We start from the raw sequence: 26,587 nt of genomic DNA, 5'->3' as shown, positions 1-26,587 counted from the left end.
GTTATTATTTCACGTAATGATTCCATGAAATGACCTTGTTTCCAAAGGGAGAAATCTTGTGGCAAGTTTCATTGAGTAGTAAATATATTACGAAGCAGCAGGGATAATTATTACAGTTCCTTGGCCAATTTTACGCAGAGCGTTCTTGAGTTCACACCCAAATAATTTGTACCACACGCTAGGGGACTCTGAAAACTTCAGCTTGGCTTGCTGAGTTCACCAAAAAAATTATCCCTTTCAACATTATGGAACAAAGAGGGAGCGAAGTATTTTTATATCACATGCATCTGATAACAACCACATTCCAAATGAAGACCTGTTTAGGCGTTTCAACAATTCGCTGTAGTATGCATCTCCTAATTTAATTTATTGTGAAGTTTTAACTCGCTAGAAAGTATGTGTGAAACTCTTCCATCTGCTTGGGATATTTTAGACACACACTAGGAGGAAATCTTTTAAAAGTTTTGAACCGCATATAGTGTGTCTTTTCAAAGTTTAGTTACACATAAAGGGCTAGGAACCATTTATTAATGTCTATGAACTGCCATTAACCAATTTTTTCTAAAACTATACTTGTTCTGCTGTATGTCTCGTCTTAGAAGTCACTTTGAATTTACTTTCCTGCACCTCACTGTGCCGTCGGCAAGCTGTCGGAGTGTGCTACTAAAACGTCTGACAGCTCGTAGACACATACTGAAAGAGCGTCCTATGGAATTCCTCGGCACTCTGCTTCAACGGTTCACGATAGGGTAGTTGGTTCGACTTACATTTCCGTATGCAGCGGGTATCCCTGTCTGTCGACCATTGTGGTAATATGTTGAATGTAGCAATAAAAGAAGGGGGTTTATTTACTTCCGCCGAATGCGAGTACAGGCTAAAACTTCCATCGACAGTCGATCCAGCAGGTACAAGTTCGCGTATCACGCGTTCAACATCCAGATGAAAAAAAGAAAGATAACGAAAACTGCTGCCACGAGAAACTTCTTTTGTTCTGTTCGTGGAAAAGACCTCCGCTCCGAATGTAAGCCAACGCGTCGCTGCCTTGGCGGCGTCGTCGTAGGTTCGCCGTTTGGTGGTGGCGGAGGGGAAGGGAGGGGGAGGGTTAAAGCCCCTTCGCCTGGCGGCGCATAAACACTTCTCACTCAGTAGAACGCCAGTCGCAGCCGCGTCACACTTGGTTAGCTGTTTAGCTGCTCGGCCTAAGCGTTCACTGCCAAGGGCATCGGTGTGGATACAACACAGCGGCCGCCGTTGCAACAGTAAGTACGCGGAGAAACGTTATGTTGCGTAGTGGAGTGTGGTTCCAGCGAGTGCTACATTTCATGCGTGGAAATACACCTGGCGCGCTAACTCACATTTGGTTATCTACGTGTTACGAGAACAAACCAAAACTGAAGTGAGATGCATTAAGGCCAAAAAGCGAGTAAAGACGAATGATTAAACCCTGTTAGTGCGTGTCGCACCTAGTGTGGCGGATGGACGTGTTGACACAGAAAACTTATTGATCTGAAAAAGGTAGCAAAATCTGTGGAAAATAACTTAATGAAGTGCGTTTTAATGTTATCAACAGCTAACCGGAAAGTGCAGCTAAATTTCCCAATCGTGATGATAAAGTGACCGAGGCATTATTTTAAAGTGCTACATTTATTCCGCGTTTCTCCTCACCGGCGGAGTTCATCTGTTGTCTCATAAGATTTTCGTGAGAAGTCACACTTTTGTAGTAAATTCCCCTGCTTTAAATACTATCCTACGTGTCTTTTGTCACCGTCTGATGTACGCCATTTATCATTCTTTTTAAGTCCCCTTGCATTTTCCCCTTCTACTGCATTTTTCACTGACAAACAGAACAGTCTAAGATGCCGGTTTGTGTGTCCCACGAACCGATCAGCGTGTTCTGCTCTCACCTTTTGTGCGATATCATTTTGTACTAAATCAGTTTACGTAATTTTATATATACTACCACAGTATTTCATTTAAATTATATTCTTTCCACAATTTCAGATTTCTCTGCCATGCAGTGCTATTCACAGTAAAACTTCAGTAACTGTTTTCCAAATTCTACCACAATCTTTCACACCAGCTGATGTATTCAGTCAAAGAACGTTTCCTTCACCTGTAATATTCTTCTTGCTTTGGCCATTGGTAATCTTGCTTTCTAGACGACAAAATTATTTCATTCCTCTGCTACGTCTTTTATTTGACAGTTATTCTAGTTTTTGCAGCGCTTTACTACTTCTGCCATTGTTTCACTCACATTTTAACATACGTCTGATGCGTATGAAGGCTGAAGTAAAATTTATCATCTGTGTATAGACTGCAAAGAACATTTCGTATACAATAACATTCTCGAACTAGTCGGGTGTACACACACACACACACACACACACACACACACACACACACACACACACACACACACGGCATCACATGGCTGTGAATAAAACGTCCCAGTGTGAGGACGTGGACAGTCCTCAGCTGAGTGTCTCGTGTGAATGAGTCACCGCCGTGTCCTGTGGAAACGTTTCCATACTCGGCCACCGGCGACGGAAACACGCGACTGCTTTCCACTGATGTTGGGTGATGTGCCAACGCCACTACTCTGCTGTTGGAGGAATAATCCTTCACATGTATGTTTACTATATTTTGGAATGCAAAAAAGAGGGCACTTTCCACATTTTGGGACGAAAAAAGGGCACTTTCCATATTTTAAATGTAATACATGAGAAACAAAAAGATAATCTATTATACACATCACACATACCAACGTTACTTCAGAGCCCATATCCCGTGTATACTATTCATAGGACCGAATCTTTTAAGTACCTCACGTTGACACAAATATTTAAAAAAGGTTTTGCATTTCAAACGTCGAAAATTAAACTTCACCTCTGCAATCACTTATACATATTTGATTGTCAGTGTATTTCTCTCCTTTGTTCACTGTGTCTGTATTAAGGAGGACAATCTCTCAACACAAGCGTTATGGGCTGAAACTGCAAACAACTACTGCACGATTTTAATTAATTCACTAAACTGTTCCTCAGTACTATACGACTCAATGTACCTGCACCATTTTTTCTGGGTTGGTTCACATTTTATATGTTGTGTGTCCGATTTTTTAAATTTTAAAGTTTTCAAAAAGCTTATCAGTTTCAATATTTTTATCCAACAAAAACTTTATAGATTCTTCCACATACGTCCATGATACATCTGCAAAAATAAACTACTCAAAACAAGAAAATTCACGTAGTGGTTGTCTCCACATATTCAGGTACTCTAAACAGCCAGATCGAAACATTGATTCTAAGCAACATAAATCATTATCTTCGATTGTACTAGCATAGCAGATCGATTGTAAGCAAATAACAAATGGTGTAATTCAATAACTGAAGTAAAAAGTATATAAAACGTTGATGATACGAGATGAAAACAGAAATCAAAAGATCTGAACTCCTAAAGGAAAAAATGCGGACAGTAGTCACAATCATAAAAATATGTGGTTCTACATTAAACGTCGAAAATACGAACATGTCCGCATAAATGCAGACGTATGGTAACCCTATTGATATAAATGTCATTCTGAAAAAAAGTAGAATGTTTTGTGAAATGATTGTCTAGAAGTAAGAAATAAAATACCCAGAGAAACATTTGACGCATTTTTGAAAGGTGCTCGAAATAATTAGCAGCGAGAGAGTTGCCAACAAGAAATGCGCATTCTCTTTCTGAAATTTGAGGGTTTCTCTAATGAAAACTTTTTAAAACGGAAAAATTGGTGGAACATTTTAGATGATAGATGATAGAAATATGTCAACGCCACAGAAGAGCAGACGGCACGGTCTACATAACCGACCACACAAGTACCCTCTAGCACTCTTTAAAATTCCGTGATTCCAAGTTAAAATTGAACATTCTCAGTTGGCACCTCATTTGCTGTACATGATTTCGAGCATTATTCAAAGTCACGTCATACGTGCCTCTAATCTATTTTCTTTCTTTTAGACAATTAATTTCACAAAAAATTTGGCCATGTATTTTTATGTCTTCTTTACTTTCAAATTTTGTTCCGAAAGCGTGAGCTCTTTGACACATTGCCTTCCTAGTGTCCTCTGTTCTCGAAATGGTCCAAATTTAGTACTTCATTCGAAGAAAGTCTCTTTTGTAGTTACATATCACACCAATGCAACTTTTCATGCGCAAAATTGCTATGCCTTGAGAGTGTGAAATTTTTGACACTGCATTGACATAGCTAGCAGCAGCTACTCGTGAAAATTTTCCGTTTTCTCTCAAATCATCAATTAATTTTTTTATTACTCTGATTAACTTCAAAGAGTTCATTATGTTTTTTTTGCAAAATTAACCTCATGTTGGCCAGTTTCATACCATATTTGTCCATTTCCCACTCTTCATTTGACTGTGAAAATTCGGACAAACCCCACTGTCTAATTTGTAGCCTCATTTTCGCTCCGCTCAAACATTTCATCAAGTTATTTGCTTCTGATTCGATTAATGTGGTCCGCCAAGGATTCCTTTCCAGAGCCAATCTTTTCATCTCAGGGCAGCAGTTACACCAAATGCCCTGAGTTATTTATTGTGTGATTCTCTTGCCCTGTTATCTGCTTTGTGAGAGCACCGCCTGCAAAATGCAAAGGTGTAAGTTCGAACACCATCCGACACGCAGTTTTATTCAGTTACGATGCATTACTCCACTGACTGTCGTTTATTCTCTCACTGTCACATTGTTGTATGACATGAAACTGCCAGAGTATCTCAGCTAAGAGGTGCATGTCGTGCCATCACATACTGGCAAGAAATGGCAAGAGAAGGAGAACAAGCCATTGTCACACAACAGGTAGAATGGAATCTTCATCCTTTCCATTCCTCTCTTTCCATATTCTAATGCATGGAAATACAGTTAACATTAGAGTATGATGGAGTATGCCTTACACACATAAACAGTAGCCTATTTGATTTTATTACATCAACTGTAGACTTGTTTCAATGAATTTACGTCGTTGAATGTCCATTGTACAAATTTTCTTACCTTACAGACAAAGAAAACTCACAGCTGTCAATTACTAAATGAACGGAAAGAAACTAAACAATAGTCATCTTACAAGGAAACAACTTGACCTCGTATTTTGTGGAGAAAAAGTACACTAGCAAGATACCAAGCCCAGCAACCGATCCCGCGCGAGTATTTGGGCCATAACCCTCACAATAAGCAGATACGACCTTTTGAATGTAGAGTTTTCTTTTTTAAACTTCGCGAGCTATCGGTTGTTTGTCACTCGCTCCACTCCACTGCAGCCGCATATTGCCCGCCTGCGGAAGTAGTTTGCACACTGGCTTCGCGTTAGCGAGGACGATGGTTGAAACACGCGTCGGGCCATCCTGGTTTAGGTTTTCCGCGGTTTCCCCAAATCGCTTCAGGCAAATGCCGGGTTGGTTCCTTTGAAAGGGCACGAGCTATTTCCTTCCCCAGCCTTCCCTAATCCGAGCTTCTGCTCCGTTTTTAATGACCTCGTTGTCGACGGGACGTTAAAACTCTAATCTCCTGCTCCGGGTGCGGGGCACGTAACAGCGGAGTCAGTAATAGGTTCGCGTTCATGATGGTGAACCAACAAGCGATTGTGCTTTGTTCGTTATGTCAAAGTGCGCAGTTCCGACCTTCAGCTGGTGCCACAGACATGTTGTGTTTGAAAACTTTTACGTTGCGATTCACAAATGCAGTGTAAATTTGTGAAATTAATGTCATTAAAGTAATAACATAGCGCTATTTAATTATGAACATAGTTGTCGTGCGTTATTTTCTTTGAGTGGAAAACATAACACTATTTTAAGGGAACGGAATTCCGTTATTCTTCAGTGCGATTGGCATCATCGGACTGTAAATCGAAAATCGTTAACTCCGTTTCATAATAATTCTTCAGTTGGCCAGGTTTATTCATTTTGATTTTGAGGCATAGTATTGAACATAAATGTACCTGAAGTTCACACATCAGATACTCTTTTTCGCGTAATACAGAGAAACAGCGTGTTCTCGAACAGGGTTTCAAAACACGTATGGCAGACTTGTTCCCCTCCTCTCCAATCTTCCTTCGGGAGGCGACGATTCAAATCTACTTCCGCACATCCGGAGTTAGATTTTCCTTGAGTTTCCTAAATCGCACCAGGCAAATGCCCGAATGGTTCATTTGAAAGGGCACAGTCAATTTCCTTTCTCTTCGTTCGAATATTCCGATCTCGTGCTCCGTCAATGATGACGTCAGTGTCGAGGGACGTTAAACCCCAATCTTTCTTCCTTCCCTAATCTTCCCTTGCCTTCAACATCCAGCGAGTAGGAGGGCACCGGTTTTTCACATTTCATACTTGCCACCGAGTGCGTGGCTCAGCAATCGTCGATCCTACGCATATTCGTACGGGTTGCTAGTTCTATTCTGATACAGTTTTTGTGTGTTGTTGTTGTCTTCAGTCCAAAGACTAGTTTGATGCAGCTCTCCACGCTACTCTAGCTGTGCAAGCATCTTCATCTCCGAGTAACTACTACAACCTACATTCCTCTGAATCTGCTTACTGTATTCATCTCTTGGTTTCCTCCTGCAATTTTTACCCCACACTCTTCTCTCTAGTACTTAACTGGTGATCCCTTGAGGTCTCAAAATGTGTTCTACCAACCGATCCTTCTTTTGGTCGGGTTGTACTACAAATTTCTCTTCTCCCCAATTCTATTCGGTACCTACTCATTAGTTACGTGATCCACCCGTCTAATCTTCACCATTCTTCTGTAGCACTACGTTTCAAAAGCGTCTATTCTCTTCTTGTCTAAATTGTTCACCGTCCATGTTTCACTTCCGTACATGGCTACACTCCATACAAATACTTTCAGAAAGGCCTTTCTGACACTCAAATCTATACCCAAAGTTAACAAATCTCTCTTCTTCGGCAACACTTTCCTTGCCATTGGCAGTCTGCATTTTATATCCTCCCTACTTCGACCATCATCAGTTATTTTGCTTCCCAAATAGCAAAGCTCATTTACTACTTTAAGTGTCTCATTTCCTAATCTAAGCCGCGCGGTCTAAGGCGCCTTGTCACGGCCCACGCGGCTCCCCCCGTCGGAGGCTCGAGTCCTCCCTCGGGCATGGATGTGTGTGTGTTGTCCTTAGCGTAAGTTAGTTTAAGTTAGATCAAGTAGTGTGTAAGCTTAGGGACCGCTGACCTCAGCAGTTTGGTCCCATAAGAACTTACCACAAAATTCCAATTTTCCTAATCTAATTCCTTCAGCATAAACTGATTTAGTTCGACTATATCCCATTATCCTCGTTCTGCTTTTGTTGATGTCCATCTTATGTCCGCCTTTGAAGATACTGTCCATTCTGATCAACTGCTCATCCAAGTCGTTTGCTGTGTCTCTGACAAAATTGAAATATCATTGGCAAACCTCAAAGCTTTTATTTCTTCTCTCTGGAATTTAATTCCTACTCCCAATTTTTCTTTTGTTTCCTTTTCTGCTTTCTCAATATACAGGTTGAAGAACATCGGGGATGGGCTACAACCCTGTCTCACTCCCTTCTCAACCACTGCTTCCCTTTCGGGCCCCTCGACTCTTATATCTGCTATCTGGTTTCTCTACAAATTGTAAATAGCCTTTTGCTCCCTGTATTTTATCCCTGCCACCTTTAGAATTTGAAAGAGAGTATTCCAGTCAACATTGTCAAAAGCTTTCCCTACGTCTACATGTACTATAAACGTAGGTTTGCCTTTCCTTAACCTATCTCCTGAGAAGTCGTAGGGTCAGTATTCATTTCTCCGGAATCCAAACTGATCTTCCCCGAGGTGGGCTTCTACGAGCCGTGACTGATAGTTCGGTAATTTTCACACCTGTCAACATCTGATTTCTTTGGAGCTGGGATTATTATATTCTACTTGAAATCTCATATGTATTGCTCACCAGGTGGTAGAGATCTGCCATGGCTGGCTCTCCCAAGGCTGTCAGTAGTTCTAATGGAATGATCTCTACTCCTGGGGCCTTGTTTAGACTTAGGTCTTTCAGTGCTCTGTCAAATTCCTCACGCAATATCATATCTTTCTTCTCATCTCCCTCTACGTTCTCCTCCATTTCCATAATATTGCCCTCAAGTGCGTCTCCCTTGTATAGACCCTCTATATACTCGTTCCACCTTTCTGTTTTCCATTCTTTACTTAGGACTGGTTTTCAGACCGAGATCTATATTCATACAGGTGGTTCTCTTTTCTCCGAAGGTCTCTTTAATTTTCCTGTACGCAGTATCTGTCTTACCTCTAATGATATATGCTTCTACATCCACATTTGTCCTGTAACCATTTCTGCTTAGCCATTATGCACTTCCTGTCAATCTGATTTTTTAGACGTTTGTATTCCCTTTCGCCTACTTCGTTTATTGCATTTTTATATTTTCTCATGTCTCTTGTGTTACCCAAGGATTTCTACCAACCCTCGCCTTTTTACCTACTTGATCCTCTGCTCCCTTGACTATTTCATCTACCTTTTTGCAGTTTCTTCAGTTTTAATCTGCAGTTCATAACCAATAAATTGTGGTCAGGGATTACATCTGCACCTGGAAATGTCTTAAAATTTCAAATCTGGTTCCTAAATCCCTGTTTTACAATTACATAATCAATCAGAAACGCTCCGGTGTCTCCAGGTCTCTTCCACGTATACAACCTTCTCTCATGATTCTTAAACCAAGTGTTAGCTATGATTAAATTATGCTCTGTGCAAAATTCTATCAGGCGGCTTCTGCTTTCATTCCTTTCACCCCAGTCCTATTCACCTTATACCTTTCCTTTTCCTACTATCGGACTCCATGACTGTCAAATTTTCGGCTCCCTTAACTATCAAAATAGTTTCTTTTATCTCATCATACATTTCCTCAATCTCCTCCTCATCTGCGGAGCTAGTTGGCACGTAAACTTGTACTACTGTGGTGGGTGTGGGCTCGCGTCAATTTTGGCTACAATAATGCGTTCACTATGCTGTTCATAGTAGCTTATCCGTGTTCCTGTTTTTTTACTCGTTTCTTTTTTTTACTCATTATAAGACCTACTTCTGCATTACCCTTATTTGATTTTGTATATATTTCCCTGTATTCACCTGACCAAAAGTCCTGTTCTTCCTGCCACCGAACGTCAATAATTCCCACCTATCCCTTTCCCTTCTTAAATTTTCTAACCTACCTGCCCGATTAAAGGATATGACACGCTCCGATCCGTAGAACGCCAGTTTTGTTTCTCCTGATGACGACGTCATCCTGAGTAGTCCGCGCCCGGAGATCCGAATGGGGGACTATTTTACCTCCTGGATATTTTACCCAAGAGGATGCCATCATTTGATCATACAGTTGAGGCGCATGCGCTCGGGAGAAATTACGGCTGTAGTTTCCCCTTGCTTTCAGCCACTAGCAGCACTAGCACAGCAAGGCCGTTTTCGGTTTATTGTTACAAGGCCAGATCAGTCAATCATCCAGACTGTTGCCCCTGCAACTACTGAAAAGGCTGCTGCCCTCTTGAGGAACGACACGTTTGTTTGGCCTCTCAACTGATACGCCTCAGTTGTGGTTGCACTTACGGTACGGTTATCTGTATCGCTGAGGCACGCAAGCTTCCCCACAATCGGCAAGGTCCGTGGTTCATGGGAGGGGGTTTTTATGTACATCACATGAAAGTAACAATATAACTTCCACTTAAGGGAACACATTTACATCATCATCGTCATTTAAGACTGATTATGCCTTTCAACGTTCAGTCTGGAGCATAGTCCCCCTTATAAAATTCCTCCATGATCCCCTATTCAGTGCTAACATTGGTACCTCTTCTGATGTTACGCCTATTACTTCAAAATCATTCTTAACCGAATCCAGGTACCTTCTCCTTGGTCTGCCCAGACTCCTCCTACCCTCTACTGCTGAACCCATGAGTCTCTTGGGTAACCTTGCTTCTCCCATGCGTGTAACATGACCCCACCATCTAAGCCTGTTCGCCGTGACTGCTACATCTATAGAGTTCGTTCTCAGTTTTTCTTTGATTTCCTCATTGTGGACACCCTCCCGCCATTGTTCCCATCTACTGGTACCTGCAATCATTCTAGCTACTTTCATATCCGTAACCTCAACCTTATTGATAAGGTAACCTGAATCCACCCAGATTTCGCTCCCATACAACAAAGTTGGTCGAAAGATTGAATGGTGCATAGATAACTTAATCTTGGTACTGACTTCCTTCTTGCAGAAGAGAGAAGATCGTAGCTGAGCGCTCACTGCATTAGCCTTGCTACACCTCGCTTCCAGTTCTTTCACTATGTTGCCATCCTGTGAGAATATGCATCATAAGTACTTGAAACCGTCCACCTGTTCTAACTTTGTTCGTCCTATTTGGCACTCAATCCGTTTATATCTCTTTCCCACTGACATTACTTTCGTTTTGGAGATGCTAATCTTCATACCATAGTCCTTACATTTCTGATCTAGCTCTGAAATATTACTTTGCAAACTTTCAATCGAATCTGCCATCACAACTAAGTCATCCGCATATGCAAGACTGCTTATTTTGTGTTCACATATCTTAATCTCACCCAGCCAGTCTATTGTTTTCAACATATGATCCATAAATAATATGAACAACAGTGGAGACACACATTTACAACCCGGTTTTTTTATCGTTACCAATTTAGGTTATTAAAAAGATTTCGAGAAAGCATGTCTGCCACCGTATCTGGGTAAGGGGTGGCTACAGCCTAATCTACGGTATGCTGACGACAAACTGGTGATTCCCCGTTGCGTGTGCAGCACAATTGCGGCGACACAGGGCACGGTCATTGCAGCAAACATTGCCGGCCGCCCATCGCAGCGATAAGATATCCAGCGGCCGCATGTGTTGTGTATGGTATGGTGTGGCGTGGAGTGCGCCCTTCACCACGGTCAGGAATGGAGGCGGCGACCCGTGACGGCGTGCTGGCCCCGCGGTACCGACCAAGGTCGACCGGTGCTCCACAGCGCAGTCACGTGCAGGCATCTGCTCCTCCTAGCCGCCCTGGGCCTGCGCCTTCAGCTCACGACGCTCCAGTCGAAGGCGCTTCACAACAAACGGCGGACGACTGTTCAATACCGCGTCCGGCCATCCTGATTGAGGTTTTCCGTGATTTCCCCAAATCGCTCCAGGCAAATGCTGGGATGGTTCCTTCGAAAGGCCACGGCCGACCTCCTTCCCTAATCCGATGACATCGCTGTTTGGTCTCCTCCCCCAAACAACCCAACCAACAACAAACGGGGGAATTGATTTTTGGAGCAATGGCTAGACCTCGTCTTGCTTCTCCGAAACCACCAGAATGGAGGTCTGTACCACTGTATAAAGAGAGGTCGTTGTTCAACATTCTTACCAAAAAGCTTGGAAAGCATATGACCGGTTTAGTTCAAATTATTGCGCGATACTCTAACATTCGGACAGACAAATGTACACAATACACAAGCTTAGCGCCTGCTGCTTCGCTCGCGTAGGCTGTATGGTGCGCACAGATTTTTGTTTCCTCTAATCGAATTTTTATGCTCACAAATTGCAACATCATCTAAACTTTTCGCATTAATTAAGGCCATAGAGAATGTACGACAGAAAAACGAATCTGATAGCTGGAGGTTTTTGTTAATCCTGCCTTTTGAGTTCTTGTGGCGAAATTTACACAGAAAACTTTCACCTCCTTAGGTGTTGGCTTTCCAAAAACACTGAAATAGGTGTTTTTTTTTTAAATTGTAACCGCAAAGTCAAATGTCAGTTTTCATAGATGTTTTGAAAAGACTTTGTTAGTACCTTTCACCCATTATTTCACCCCCACATGGATTAAATTTAAAAACTTGCTGAAACATTTGTTTATTTACTTCTGGTTGGAAAAAAAAAGTCCGTTTTCGGAGGTCTAGTTTCCTATCACCTTAACAGCGAAATATTTTCAAAAACCTTTCATTCCATTCATCCCTTTAAGGGTGGAACTGAGAATTTCCTTCTTAAATAACGGCTACAGTATAGCAGTAACACCCTCTCCAAATTTCATGTCCCTATACTCAGTTGTTTAGGCTGCGCGGTGATTTGCTTCAAATGTGCACGAGAGATTAACTATACACATGAGGAACATAAATCATGATGACTTTTTTGAAATAAAATGTACAGCTTTTCTGTTAAATCCAACTGAGAGAAAGAAAATGCTGTGCTAAACTGTGAAATTGTTTCCTTTACTTCCTCCCAGTCAGTTTCAGCTAGGACAGCAGGCCATGTAAACCATCAGACAAATTGTTTCTCCTATATTATGTCTTTCTCCCCAAACAAAATTTTAAACAAAAATTGTACGCACAACAGTCTGCTATTTTGTTCTCTTCGTCACCGTCGGTTTTACAGGAAAGTTGTATTTACTGCTTTCCGGTTTATGATTAGAATACTACTACCGAATCTGAACTGTCTGAAACTCTGTAATCCCAATCATCAACGTATTAAAACTATGCGAGATATCGTCATTGAACTACTAGCCTAACAGAGTTAGCAAATGCAGAGATGTCTCTCGACCCTGTACACCAATGATCGCTACCGATTTTACCCTCTTACTTTAAGCGACTTCAGTTACCAATCAAAGTTTCGCTTGCATTAACAAAAGGCAAGTCAGAAAGAGGGGTAACGGGAAAGGGGGACATAGCAGGGCGGGGGGGGGGGGGGGGGGAGGGGAGGAGGAATTTACAGTATGAGGGGAGGAAGTGATCGTTAGAGACAAACGGGGGGACAGGGGAAGGAGTAGTCTAGGGCAATGCTGATATATGCTTAAGTTACGAAGTATTGCTGGGTTCGCTAGTATATTATAAAAACAACTATTTTAAAGAAAAAAAATGGTTCAAATGTCTCTGAGCACTATGGGACTTACCTTCTGAGGTCATCAGTCCCCTAGAACTTAGAACTACTTAAACCTAGCCAATCTAAGGACATCACACACATCCATGCCCGAGGCAGGATTCGAACCTGCGACCGTAGCAGTCGCGCGGTTCCACACTGTAGCGCCTAGAACCGCTCGTCCACTGCGGTCGGCAACTATTTTAAAGACTTTTTGTTTAACGCCGCTCAGGGACTGGGTGTTGTGTTGTCCTAAACATCATTTCATCCTCATCGACACCCAAGTCGCCGAAGTGGCGTCAAATCGAAAGACTTGCACCCGGCGAACGGTCTACCCGACGAAAGGTCCTAGTCACACGACATTTACATTTTTACCGGTTTCGAACTTTTGTTCATCATCAGATGACTGCAATACAGGACGACCTATTAATCAAATGTTGAGTGTTTTGCGTGTCATGGCGCCGTATAGTGAAAATGTTTTCATTGGAAAATAATTAAGAAGAAATGAAAACACCTAAAGTCCGAAATGCGTAATAACTGTACAGCACAAGTACTTACAGTGAACGCGTCCTGATTGCTTTCATAGCGTGCGATTTTTTTTATTTTTATTTTTAGTTTCCGTGTAAAACGCAACATTATCATGATAGGCGTATCACAATGCGGAGTCATCACATCGTCCGCAGCTCGTGGTATAGGGGCTAGCGCTGCTGCCTGTGGGTCACGTTCGATTCCCGGCCGGGTTGGAGATTTTCTCTGCCCGGGGACTGGGTGTTTGTGTTGTCCTCATCATTTCATCATCACCATCATCATTTGTCAGAGTGACTAGATTGGACTGTGAAACGAAAATGGACTGTGTAAAAATTGAGACTTCGTACGGGCGCTGATGACCGCGCAGTTGAGCGCTCCATAAACTAATCATCATCACCACCACTACCACCTTCGATGCACGCGGTGTAAAAATGGAAATACGTCCCGAGGGAAAATCTCTCTCTCTCTCTCTCTCTCTCTCTCTCTCTCTCTCTCTCTCTCTCCCGTGTACGCAGGTATTCTTGTAGAATCAAGAGAATTTCTTGTGTATGTGGTTATAAGAGACGTTGACTACTTCGGAATGGTGTGAGACAGTTTTGTAGAACACCGTTGATGCTATTTACTCCATACAGTGAGTAAGTAATAGAGGGAAGACTTTTGTAAAGCGAATTACATTTCAGAGAGAAGGTATAAAAACTGTTTCCCGTTGGCATTGTAATTCTGTCAGACGGTAGAGGACTTAGATCAACTGAACGGAACGCATACTGTCTTGAAAAGAGGCTATAAGATGAACATCAATGCGAGTAAAACAAGAGTAACGGTATTTATTCGGATTACGTCAGGCAATGTTGAGGGAATGAGATCGGAAAACGACACTCTGTAAGCAGTAGACGAATTTTACTATTTGTGCAGCAAAATAACTGACTATGGCCAGAGTAGAGGGGGGGGGGGGGAGGATATGAAATGCAGAGCGCTATAGCAAGAAAAACGTCTCTGATATTTGTGTTAGGAAGTCTTTCGTGAAGTGTTTGTTTGGAGTGTAGTCTTATACGGAAATGAAACGTGGGCTATAAAGAGCGGAGATCAGACAGGCAGATGGAGTAACTAATGAAAATATACTGAATCCGATAGGGGAGAAAAGGTATTTATGGACCAGCTTACCAGTAACTAAAAGAAAGTATCGGTTGACAGCACATTGATGCGTCCAAGAATCGTGAATTTGGAAACAGAGGGGCATGGGGAGCAGGAAGTAGGTTACCAAAGCTTGACTGCAGTAAGCACTTTCAAGTGGATATGGGTCGCGGTAGTTACAGAGAGATAAAGAAACTTGCAAAGAAGGAAGTTAACGTGTGAAGCTGTATCAAATCAGTCTTCACAACAACAACATGACCTATCTTGACAAAATTTATTCCTACCATTAGTACCAGTCCATAATAAGTAGTTAATAAAACAAACGAATTCCATTTATGAGACTGCAACCTTATTGCACTTCATTAAATGTGTCCTATGAAGATCGCGTGAATGATCTGTATTAATAACATGTTTCGGCACAGCCATAATCAGATCCCGCATTAACACAACACACAGAAATGCAGGAAATGTTACAGCTTTAATAAAAGATCACGTTTCTTTGCAATACTTGATGAACAATAGTAAATTCACCTAACAGAACATAGCTTTGATTACAAGTTTTAAGTGGTGTCATTCATACAGAAGATGAAGTAACGACTGATTAAAAGAGAGAAGTGAAGAGGAAGAGGAAACGTTTCAATATGCTTCCCAGTAGTGCTGCCTAACGACGGTTTCCTGCTCCTCTTCGAGTTAGCTGTTTCTTCAACTTCTTTACGGCAGCTACTTCTCTCAGCGATCGTCTTCAACTTTCGGTACTCTGTTATATATATGTCCATTTACAACAAATAAATATGATACGTCGTTTACATTATAATACACTACTGGCCATTAAAATTGTTACACCACGAAGATGACGTGCTACAGACGCGAAATTTAACCGACAGGAAGAAGATGCTGTGATATGCAAGTGATTAGCTTTTCAGAGCATTCACACAAGGTTGGCGCTGGTGGCGACACGTACAACGGGCTGACATGAGGAAAGTTTCCAACCGATTTCTCATACACAAGCAGCAGTTGACCGGCGTTGCCTGGTGAAATGTTGTGGTGCCTAGTGTAAGGAGGAGAAATGCGTACCATCAAGTTTCCGACTTTATTAAAGGGCGGGTTGTAGCCTATCGCGATTGCGGTTTATCGTATCGCGACATTGCTGCTCGCGTTGGTCGAGATTCAATGACTGTTAGCAGAATATGGAATCGGTGGGTACAGGAGGGTAATACGGAAAGCCGTGCTGGATCCTAACAGCCTCGTATCACTAGCAGTCGAGATGACAGGCATCTTATCCGCCTGGCTGTAACGGATCGTGCAGCCACGTCTGGATCCCTGAGTCAATAGATGGGGACGTTTGAAAGACTACAACCATCTGCACGGACAGTTCGACGACGTTTGCAGCAGCATGGTCTATCAGCTCGGAGACCATGGCTGCGGTTACCCTTGACGCTGCATCACAGACAGGAGCGCCTGCGATGGTGTACTCAACGACGAACCTGTGTGCACGAATGGGGAAAACGTCATTTTTTCGGATGAATCCAGGTTCTGTTTACAGCATCATGACGGTCGCATCCGTGTTTGGCGACATCGCGGTGAACGCACATTGGAAGCGTGTATTCGTCATCGGCATACTGGCGTATCACGCGGCGTCATGGTATGGGGTGCCATTGGTTACACGTCTCGGTCACCTCTTGTTTGCATTGACGGCACTTTGAGCAGTGGACGTTACATTTCAGATGTGTTACGACCCGTGGCTCTACCCTTCATTCGATCCCTGCGAAACCCTACATTTCAGCAGATTAATGCACGACCGCATGTTGCAGGTCCTGTACGGGCCTTTCTGGATACAGAAAATGTTCGACTGCTGCTCTGGCCAGCACATTCTCCAGATCTCTTACCAATTAAAAACGTCCGGTCCATTGTGGCCGAGCAACTGGCTCGTCACAATACGCCAGTCACTACTCTTGATGAACTGTGGTATCGTGTTGAAGCTGCATAGGCAGCTGTACCTGAACACGCCATCCAAGCTCTGTTTGACTCAATGTCCAAGCGTGTCAAGGCCGTTATTACCGCCAGAGGTGGTTGTTCTGGGTACTGATTTCTCAGGATCTATGCACTCAAATTGCGTGAAAATGTAATCACATGTCAGTTCTAGTACAATAAATTTGTCCAATGAATACCCGTTTATCATGTGGATTTCTACTTGGTGTAGCAATTTTAATGGCCAGTAGTGTATTTTTATTTTGTGCTTGTAATTTCTAAACTGGCAATACCGAAAATTATATATATATATGTTTGCACCAACTTTGGTTGAAATCGGTCCAGTGGTTTAGGGGTTATATATTTTCCTAAACCACTAGACCGATTTCAACCAAAACTGGTACAAACATCATTTACTGCCTGGAAAGGATCACTGTGGGGTTAAGAATCTGTCAAAGGGGTGGGCGTGGGACTGTAAAAGCAGAGTAGCCGACGACGCGAGAATACTCATTCTTTAGCCATCCAGTATTTGAGAATGAGAGCACTTAGTAAATTTCAACAAACTTTACACATAATTTCAAACCTTTACGAAACCTTTTCTCGCTGGCGACCCTCACAAAAGATGAAAGAGAAAAGTTTGTCGCTTACTGTATTTTCGCTGTTTATGCAGTAAAACTACCACATGAAGCATGACGTTTTAATTTATTACTTCTGCACTATGAAATGTATTCGCGACAAATTTTGCAGACTGTATTCACATATACCACTGACTGTTTCAGAAAACTTACATCATACGGCGTCATAAATACCGAATGCGTGAAAAACTACCGCATCATGTACGACGTATTAATTTATTAATTCATCACTAACTCTATGCGCAACAAATTTCGCGTACAGAAGGCACATGTACCACTAGATGTAGCTACAAAATTATATCATCGTACAGCATGTAGTTGGGGAGATACGTCGTGATAAATATTAAGCTGCGTGAAAATGAAACTGAAGGGCGCAATTCGCTGGATATGCAGGTGAAATATGTGTACAAATATGCGTGAAATATTGTAAGCCGTGGGTAGAAAGCTTATCTTAAATTCCAGGAACGATCTGAATCAAATTAGGTACTTATATTAGTTACACTGTGGAAAGAAATACTGTAGGGGTAAGAATCACCAGTTTCCTTTTGGACTGTGTGTGTGAACTTCGAGAGAAGGGAGGACGAGCAGATGGACAGACAACGAGGGAAGGAGGAATAGATAGGCACAGATAGGAGGAGGAGGAGGAGGAGGAGGAAGAGGAAATGGACAGAGGAGGGAGGGAAATGGAGAGAGGGGAAGGAGGAGGTAGACAGAGAGAGGGGCGAGTAGGTTATGGACTAATACAAGACTTGAATAAATGCATATCCGAGCAAACACCGGATACTTAACTAGTTATTAATAAAGACCACTCATGCGATTTACTCGGGAAGCATTTATTAAACCGTAATAACTACTGGAAGACAGTGTAGCAGTTAAGAAAAATACAACGTATGGTGCAACCTAGAAAACATACTGATTACAGTGATTATGATAAACGTGTGTTGGTTCAAATCATTTATTTACCGTCTTATGATTTAAACTGAAAAGCTGTTACATGTTTAGTACCTTAATACGTTTTTTAACACTTGAAACAGAAATTCCTCTCGAACTACACTTTTCATTCAAGGTTCTCCATACAGTTCAGCTGTAATCGTGTCTCTGGAATAAATTCTAAACTTCATTGTAATTGTGTCTTCAATCTGAAGATTGGATTGATCCACTTCTAAATGGTGATCTATCCTGTTCAAGTTTTTTCAACTGAGCTTCATTACCGCAGTCTATAACCACTTGAACCTGTTTGCTGCAATTACGCCTTAGTCTCCCTTTACAATTTTCACCCCCGCCCTTCCGTCCTCTACCAAATTAATGATTTCTTCATGCCTCAGGATCTGTTTCCTAAAACTCTTCCTTCTTTTAGTGAAGTTGTGCCGTAAATTTCTTTTCTCCTCGATTTGATTTAGTACCTCTTCACTAATTCCTTGATCAATCCGTCTGATCTTCTGCATTCTTCTGTGTCACCTCATTTTAAAAGTGCTATTCTCCTCTTGTCTGTACTGTTTTACTTTCATGTAAGGCTACACCCCAGACAAATGCTTTCAGAATAGACTTCCAACAACTTAAATTTATATTAGGTGTTACAATATAGCTTTCTTTCGGAAAACTTTTTATTGGCATTTGCGGTCTTTAGTTTATAACCAATTTGGCGCTGCCATCATCAGTTTTTGTTGCCCAATAGCCAACCTCATCTACTATTTATAGCGCCTCATTTCCTGATCCAATTAGCAGTACATCGTGGACATAAACATTTCATTCTCCTTCATGCACTTTTTTCGATGTTCATTTTAAAATCTCTTTTCCGGATCCTATTCATTACGACACAATCGAATTACAGACAATGGGTGCAAGTGGGCATAGATTTGCCGGCCGGTGTGGCCGAGCGGTTCTAGGTGCTGCAGTCTGGAACCGTGCGACCGCTACGGTCGTAGGTTCAAATCCTGCCTCGGGCACGGATGTGTGTGATGTCCTAAAGTTAGTTAGGTTTAAATAGTTCTAAGTCTAGGGGACTGATGACCTCAGATGTTAAGTCCCATATTGCTCAGAACCATTTGAACCATTTTTTGGGCATTGATTTAAATTAACAGGGAAAGCTGAAAATTTGTTCGATCGGTATTCGAACCCGGGTCTCCTGCTTACCAGGCAGATGCTCTGACCACTAAGCCATCCGGACACAGAGATCATCGCAGCTGTGTGGATTACGCCAGCACGCCTCCCATCACGCCCAAATTCTTAACATACCCACAGATTATTAATGTAGTGCCTCTGCCCATTATTCTCATTACTCGTGGCATACGTAATATTCATTCCGTTCGACGGATCTTTCTTATATTTTGCCGTCTTTGACAGAAGTACAGTGTCTTAGGAAAACATTAAGTTTTTATTAATGTGGCACTTTAATTCCTTTTCCAAACGTCACCATGATTTTTTTATTGCTCGCTCAATGCACAAATTGAATAAAATGTAGCATAAATTATAATTCTTTGTCCCTCCTTTCTCAATTACTGCATTATTTTCACATTCCTTGCTTCTTATGTATTTTTTTGCAGTGCTGTTATGCCGCCATGGTTCTCTAATTTTTTCAAGAAATTATTAATTCATGAACTGGAATAACTTGTTATAACCAGAATGCACTTTATGTAAACTTGTACGTAGGAGACGGTTGCGTAAGTCAAACCGAAATGTGATAAGAAAGTCGAAGGAGAAGATAACGAATGCTGGAGGCTCTATGTTGGTGTGTTCTACGCATTCACCTGTTTCCTGTGAATGACCTACGTTGGTGTGTTCTACGCATTCACCTGTTTCCTGTGAATGACACATATTGCGCGTAGTGGATGTTGCTCCGTACTGTGACATTCTTCGTATTCCATTCGCGGCTGGAGGGAAAAGATCAGTTCCATCCATCCTGTGCGAACTGGAATTAAATTTAAACTTTATATTGCCCAACTCGATACTTAGATACTTCGAGGCCTGAGGAATATCTGCAATTTACTTCCTGGAAACTGGTTCCTGAAGTAATCTGTCTTCGCCAGTGATTAATTAGCCGGCCGTTGTGGCCGAGCAGTTCTAGGCGCTTCAGTCTGGAACCGCGCGACCGCTACGGTCTCAGGTTCGAATCCTGTTTCGGGCATGGATGTGTGTGACGTCCTTAGGTTAGTTAGGTTTAAGTAGTTCTAAGTTCTAGGGGATTTGATGACCACAGTGTCCCATAGTGCTCAGAGCCAGTGATTAGTTGACTTTTTCGACTGTGTGCCAGGTGAGGTTATTCAGTATTTCTGTAACTGTTTCGGCAATCCTTTCATGCTCCCGTTCTTTGCGTAGTTCAGTGTCACCGGTTCCGCCATGCTATCGATCCCACACGCTCGAGCGGTGTCCTTCAGCGTTTCAGACATACGACTCTGGAACAGACTACCTTGTACCTTGCGTCCCTAAAACCGCTGTGCATCCAAGTAGAGATTGAAACTTTATCTGTTACCATTGGCGTAGCTTTCCTCTCAGCATATCCCATCTGTTTTTTCTTCTGTCCAAAAGTTAAACAGTATCTCTATCCTATTATCAACACTATCCATGTTTTTCTCATCCTATCTATTTGTTTTCTTCTTTCTATCTCATCTGGTATACTTTACTTTCCCTAATATTTCGCACTCTTGCTCTGACAATTCAACTTCTTTTCTACCTTTGATTCCTTCAGCATTGCTGTCCTGTTAGAAATCACTACTGGCGTTCGACAAGAAGATGAAGAAACTGTTTATAAACATTTAGTATGATATAACATATCAGTCGCAGTTTTGTTGGAGACAGTGTCGCGGCATTATTTTCGTGAGGGTTAGAGAGACGACAAAATGGACAGACAAAAAAAATCAACAATGGCGGAAGGACATTTCAACATGTCTTCGCCCGCTGTAGACTACTGTTTTATGGATGAATAACTTCGAGGTATGTGTATTTCTTAAGTGACACATGTTCAAGAGACCAGTGTCCAGACAGCTCGAGTTGTTCTAGCAGACAAGTATCTTCACTTGCCTCGTGTGTACGAATTAGAGAGACTGTTCAACATATTTCATCGTTAGCGGTTGTGAACTTCTGACACAGGTTCAGTTTGAACGGTTTTATGCCTTTATCTTAAAACTAATGCTAAATAAGGCATATAAGGAAAGGAATAGAGTACAGCAGTGTTTGTAATTGCCAGCTTTGTGCCCGCATCTTCCACCTCTGCACTTTCAGGTAACGGAAATGAGATGGTAATAATAGATTCGAAAAAACCGTTACTTAAATTTGTTTTATTAAGTCATAGTTTCACCAGCGAGGCTACAAATTTCCTATTATATTATTGCCTACCATACACCACGTCTGAGTCGAAATACTTGATAAAATTGCGGCTTGGTATCTGACCTAGCTAGCATGATTCTGCCGTTCTGAATCCCACTTCTCGTTTTCTAATCGACATGCGCTCTCATTTCCTAAAACCGCTGTTCGCGTTTTCAGCTAATACTTTACCGAGTTGTGACTTCGATGCCTAGCTGACGCAATAAATCCATTATCCTGTATGCTATAGTATATGATTAAAATTTTATCTTAATTACAGTACGCGCAAGGATCTTCCTGTGCAGTCATCAGACCGTTTCCGAAAAGTTTGGGAGCTTAACAAAAGCTCCAGTAATTAATTTTCAGGTATTTTTAAGTACTGGTAAAAACATGGATAAGAGTCTGTTTCCACTTGGCATTAATTGTACCCAAGTATGTAAATAAATCAGAGCAGACAAGTTTCTATGGTGATTCTAAAAATCTCTCTGTGTGTGTGCGTGTGCGTGTGTGTGTCTGTGCGTGTGCGTGTGTGTGTCTGTGCGTGTGCGTGTGTGTGTCTGTGCGTGTGCGTGTGTGTGGCTATGCGTGCGTGTGTAGGAGAGAGAGAGAGAGAGAGAGAGAGAGAGAGAGAGAGAGAGAGAGAGAACGCATGATGAGGGACTTAGCAGTAAGCATATTCAGCTTTTAAACTGAACATACTTAACTTGCGGGTCGTTTCTTCTCTTGTACAAAAACCTCATGACATATCGCTATTAATTCCTCGTCCATGAGGCCGTTAGTTAAGACTTTTGTTTAGGAGCTAATGAATATATCTTCTGTTGACTGTGGAGTTCATCCATCGTTTCTGCAGAAAACGACGCTGTCGATAACCGTGTTTTTTCTGATTTATGAAAGAAGATTCTGGTTACGCAGATAGGAAATAGGGAGGGAATGGGAATATTTCTTGTTCGACGAAGGATCTAGACCAATGTTTACGGGATCCACGTCATAGGGACGAGGTATTCTACCCTGACTTTCAGGAGCCATTAGCAGTAGAAAACTTTCCATCGAAAGCCATAAATTTGAGTGTTGACGACTAAAATAAGCGAGGCCAACGCCTCCTTCACAGGATGTTGCGTTCGCTCTTCTCTACGTTGTAGCAAGCGCCAAATCTTACTGTCCATAAAACTTGTCAAGTGACTATCAGTTTCCACGATTTTAGTGAATTATTTAGTGTTTCCAACAGAAAAGCTACTACTGCGCGAAATTCGCAGCAGGTCGAGCGATTTGTAGCTACAGTAGGTAAAAAATATGTACACACACCACAACAGAAGCTTCATGTATGTGAACCTTGAATATCGGCATACTACTTACAATTGAGCCGAAGTGAATAGCCGTCGGTGTTGACTTCAGCAGAGCCTGAGATAATGCTAACCAAACCTTGAGTAGCCCACGTTTACTGCTCGTCGAATTTTGCCGTTTTGCGAATGCTCCAGAAAGGCTTGACAACTAAGCTGTGAAAAGACCTTGAGTGCGATTAGACACACAGAGGGCAGGAAATGAAAGCATAATCCTCTCGAAATTATAACAACGTTATTTCATTCACTATTATCGACGTTTTTCGAAAAAATATAAATGAGTCGTTAACGATCTAATAATAACAGTGCACCAGTTATGTTTTTTCGTAGATACCACGACGCGTTTCGCGTTTTCAGATGCAACTATTTACTTTGCTGTTGTGTGTAACATCTGTGTACGTTCTGCTCTTCTTGCCCTGCATTGTCCATGGTTTCATGGTGTTGGGCCTCCTCCATCGCTCAGAAATTCACACACACTCAAACATGTTTTGATGTTTTACATGTTTTTATTTCACTTAGACAGAGTGAGTGACTGTTTGCGTGTACATTTCTGCACAATTGGGGAAAAAACCACAGTAGACCAACGCAGGGCAAGACAAGAGGAACAAACAACATGCAGACATCACTTGTAAATAGCCGCTCCTGTTCAATTTTGGAACACAACCTACGACCACGTTAGAGACAGAGGTGATGACACTTTCTGCAGGACCTGACCATCATTTTGCAGGACAATGCTCAAACATGAACAGTGCAAGCTGTTACTGATTTGTTTGACTGGTGGGGCTGCTAAGTGCTATACCACCTTCTGCACTCCTATGACTTAAGCCTCCCTGAGTTCAACTCAATTTCCAAACTGAAGGAAACACTTCACGGCATTCGCTTCAAAACTGTCACAAATTCGTCTGGCAATAAACCACGCCGCTCGAACTGCCAACACAACTAGTTCTGCTAAGAGTATCCTACGACATTCACATCGCTGGCAACAGGTTATGCACAATGCTGGTGACTACTTTGAAGGTCAGTAAAACTCTGAAACACACATGTATTTTGTACGAGCTGTAAATAAATAGTTGCCACTATTTAAGTTCCAACTCTCGTATTGGAGAACTGTCTCTGACATGGGGTACTGAGTAGATAAGACGGGTTGCTGATGTAGCTGCTTGGATCTGAAGATGATCCTGAGTGATCGAAATATGTAATCTAATTAAAACGTGCAGCTGATACTCAACAATAGATAATTCTTACCTTAAATATCAATAAAGTTGCTGACTCTCACGACACGAATATGTCGACTATACGGTAGTGGAAACGTTTACGTCACCAACAGGTAGGAGAGGTTTATTCGAACAGAACCTTTTCTATGAACACTGACAACCTTTTCCTTCATTTCCTAGTTTAAAAAAAAAAGCACTACATGGACATTCCTCTGTAACAGAAATAAATTTCTAAATCTTACTCCAGTGCTACATATCAAGAGAAAAAACAGTCCATTTCCGTCTAAAATCATTCAAGATATCTTTAAACGCTTTTAGTAAACAAAAAATTGTTATAAGTACAGTGTGGATCACAATTCATAGCGAAAACTGACGAGTGTGCAAATACGCAATAGCAGAAACATTTCACTGCACATGGGTCCACAAAACGAACCGTTTGCGTTACAATTACGAGTGTGTGGTCTGAGCCGTCACTGATTTCAATATGAAATATTGTTCTATTTAGTACAAATGTATTTGAAACGCACGTTTTTCGATAAAGCCCCATCTCACTGGGCTTAAATTTCGCTCATGGCGTAGCTCACATTGTACAACGTTGTGGAATGTGGTACACGCCTCATGAGATACAGGCTATTTTGTTGCCGCTGTAAGACTACACGTACCGCGCCAATATGGTCTGAGATGGATAGGTCCAAATACAACCTGTACCTTGGCGTCAGATGTCAGCGGACCACAATCTTCTAGAGTTTCTTGTCTAGTGTCGGTCACAAAAGTGAGGTGTAAAACACTCCCGTCGATACGGATGAGGAAGTGGAACTGCAGATTTACAGTCTTGTTAAGATATGAAAGATGATCCGGGGTATTTAAAAGAATTTGTAGCACACTGTAGAGACGGGTACAGTATTGTCTCCTAATATGAAGATGACACGAGAAACACATCCTTTAATAAGAGGGAGTGTACAATAATTTGTAACATGTAACGTGGTGAAGTAGTATTTTATTTCTTTTTAAGGCAGGCCTCGGGTGAATTGTGAGATCATATATGGGGACTTATTCGAAAATACCTTTGGACTAACCAGCACAATGTTTCATACCGAAGTCAGCGGCGGCTTGAAACTTTTAGCACAGGGCAGGAGCGGAGCGGGTAGCGGAACTATGGATCAAGTTTAAAAGAACAGTTGATCCTGCACTGGGCAGATATGTGCCCAGTAGAACAGTTCACAATGATAGGCACCCTCCACGGCATACGGTCAGTCTAAAGAAACAGACTGGTGCATAATAGGTTTTACACCTAGGAGTATAGAAAGATGCTAAATGGAACCCATTGGCTGCCAAGGCGGCAATGTATGAAGCCTTCAGTGACTGCCGTAACGGAATATTGTCACATGTTGTTTCACAAAACCCGAAGAAATTGTGGTTGTATGTAAAGACTGTTAAGAACAAAGTTAGCGTCAAAATCACTCGTGGGTGAGGCAGAAACTGCAACTGAGTATGGCAAACCAAATCAGAAATGCTTACCCCCGTTTTCAAAAATTTCTGTACAAAGGAAGCCCCAGGAGTGTTGCCCCAATTTAATCCTTGTATCATTGAAAAGATGAGTAAAGTAAGTCTAGCACCGTTGGCGTTGAGAAACAGCCGAAATCATTAAAACTGAGCAAAGCACCAGCACCCATTGGATCTCGTCAGATTCTACAATGAATTTGCGACTGAGTTAGCCCCTATAATCTATCGTAGATCCCTCGAAGAAAGAACTGTGCCCCCTAGTTGGAAGAAACAACAGATCTCACCCATTTACAAGAAAGGTAGTAGAAGTGATTCACAAAACTACCGTACAATATCCTTGACAGCGATTTGTTTTAGAATCTTAGAATATATTCTGAGTTAATGTGGTGCTTCGAACAGAATGGCCTCTTCCATGCCAACCAGCATGGATTCTGTAAACATCGATCATGCGAAACCCAACTCGCCCTTTTCTCACGTGACATGCTGAAAGCTTTGGATCAAGGCAGTCAGCTGGATGCAGTGCTTCTTGGTTTCCGTATAGTATTTGACTCAGTATCACGCCTATGCCTACTGTCAAAAGCACGGTCGTATGGGACATAAAGTGAAATTTGTGACAGAGTGAGCATTTCTTGGGAGGGAGGATGCAGCAAGTTATCTTGGATGGAGTCATAGTCAGATGTAGAAGTAACTATGGCCTTGCGGACAATAGTAATAGAAACCTCAGAATTTTTGCAGACAATGCAGTCATCTATAACGAAGTACTGTCTGAAAGAAGCTGAATAAGTATTCAGTCAAATCTTGAAGATTTCAAAGGTGTGCAAAAACTGGCAACTCGCTTCAAAGTTCATAAATGTAAGACAGTTCATTTCACAAAATGAAAAAACATAGTATTCTATGACTACGACATTAGTGAGTCACAGTAGGAATCGGTTAACTCGAACAAATACCTGGCTGTAATACCATGTGGCGATACGAATTGGAATGAGCATATAGGCTCAGTCGTGGGTAAAGCAGATGCAAGACTTTGATTTATTGGTAGAATACTGGGGAAATACAGTCAATCTACAAAGGAGAT

General features: G+C 41.9%; 1 protein-coding gene and 1 non-coding gene across 2 annotated transcripts in view; one reads left to right on the top strand and one right to left on the bottom strand.

The window, feature by feature from the left end:
- The window catches only part of LOC124791841 (lipopolysaccharide-induced tumor necrosis factor-alpha factor homolog), a 116,907-nt gene that overhangs the window by 59,748 nt on the left and 30,572 nt on the right, over positions 1-26,587 (top strand). The window lies entirely within an intron of this gene.
- Trnat-ggu lies at positions 19,255-19,327 on the bottom strand. Its single transcript has one exon. It is a non-coding gene; the product is annotated as a tRNA-Thr (tRNA).

Source organism: Schistocerca piceifrons, chromosome 1, assembly GCF_021461385.2.
Source record: "Schistocerca piceifrons isolate TAMUIC-IGC-003096 chromosome 1, iqSchPice1.1, whole genome shotgun sequence".
Taxonomy (NCBI): Eukaryota; Metazoa; Arthropoda; class Insecta; order Orthoptera; family Acrididae; genus Schistocerca; species Schistocerca piceifrons.
This window is presented reverse-complemented; position numbering and strand designations above follow the sequence as displayed.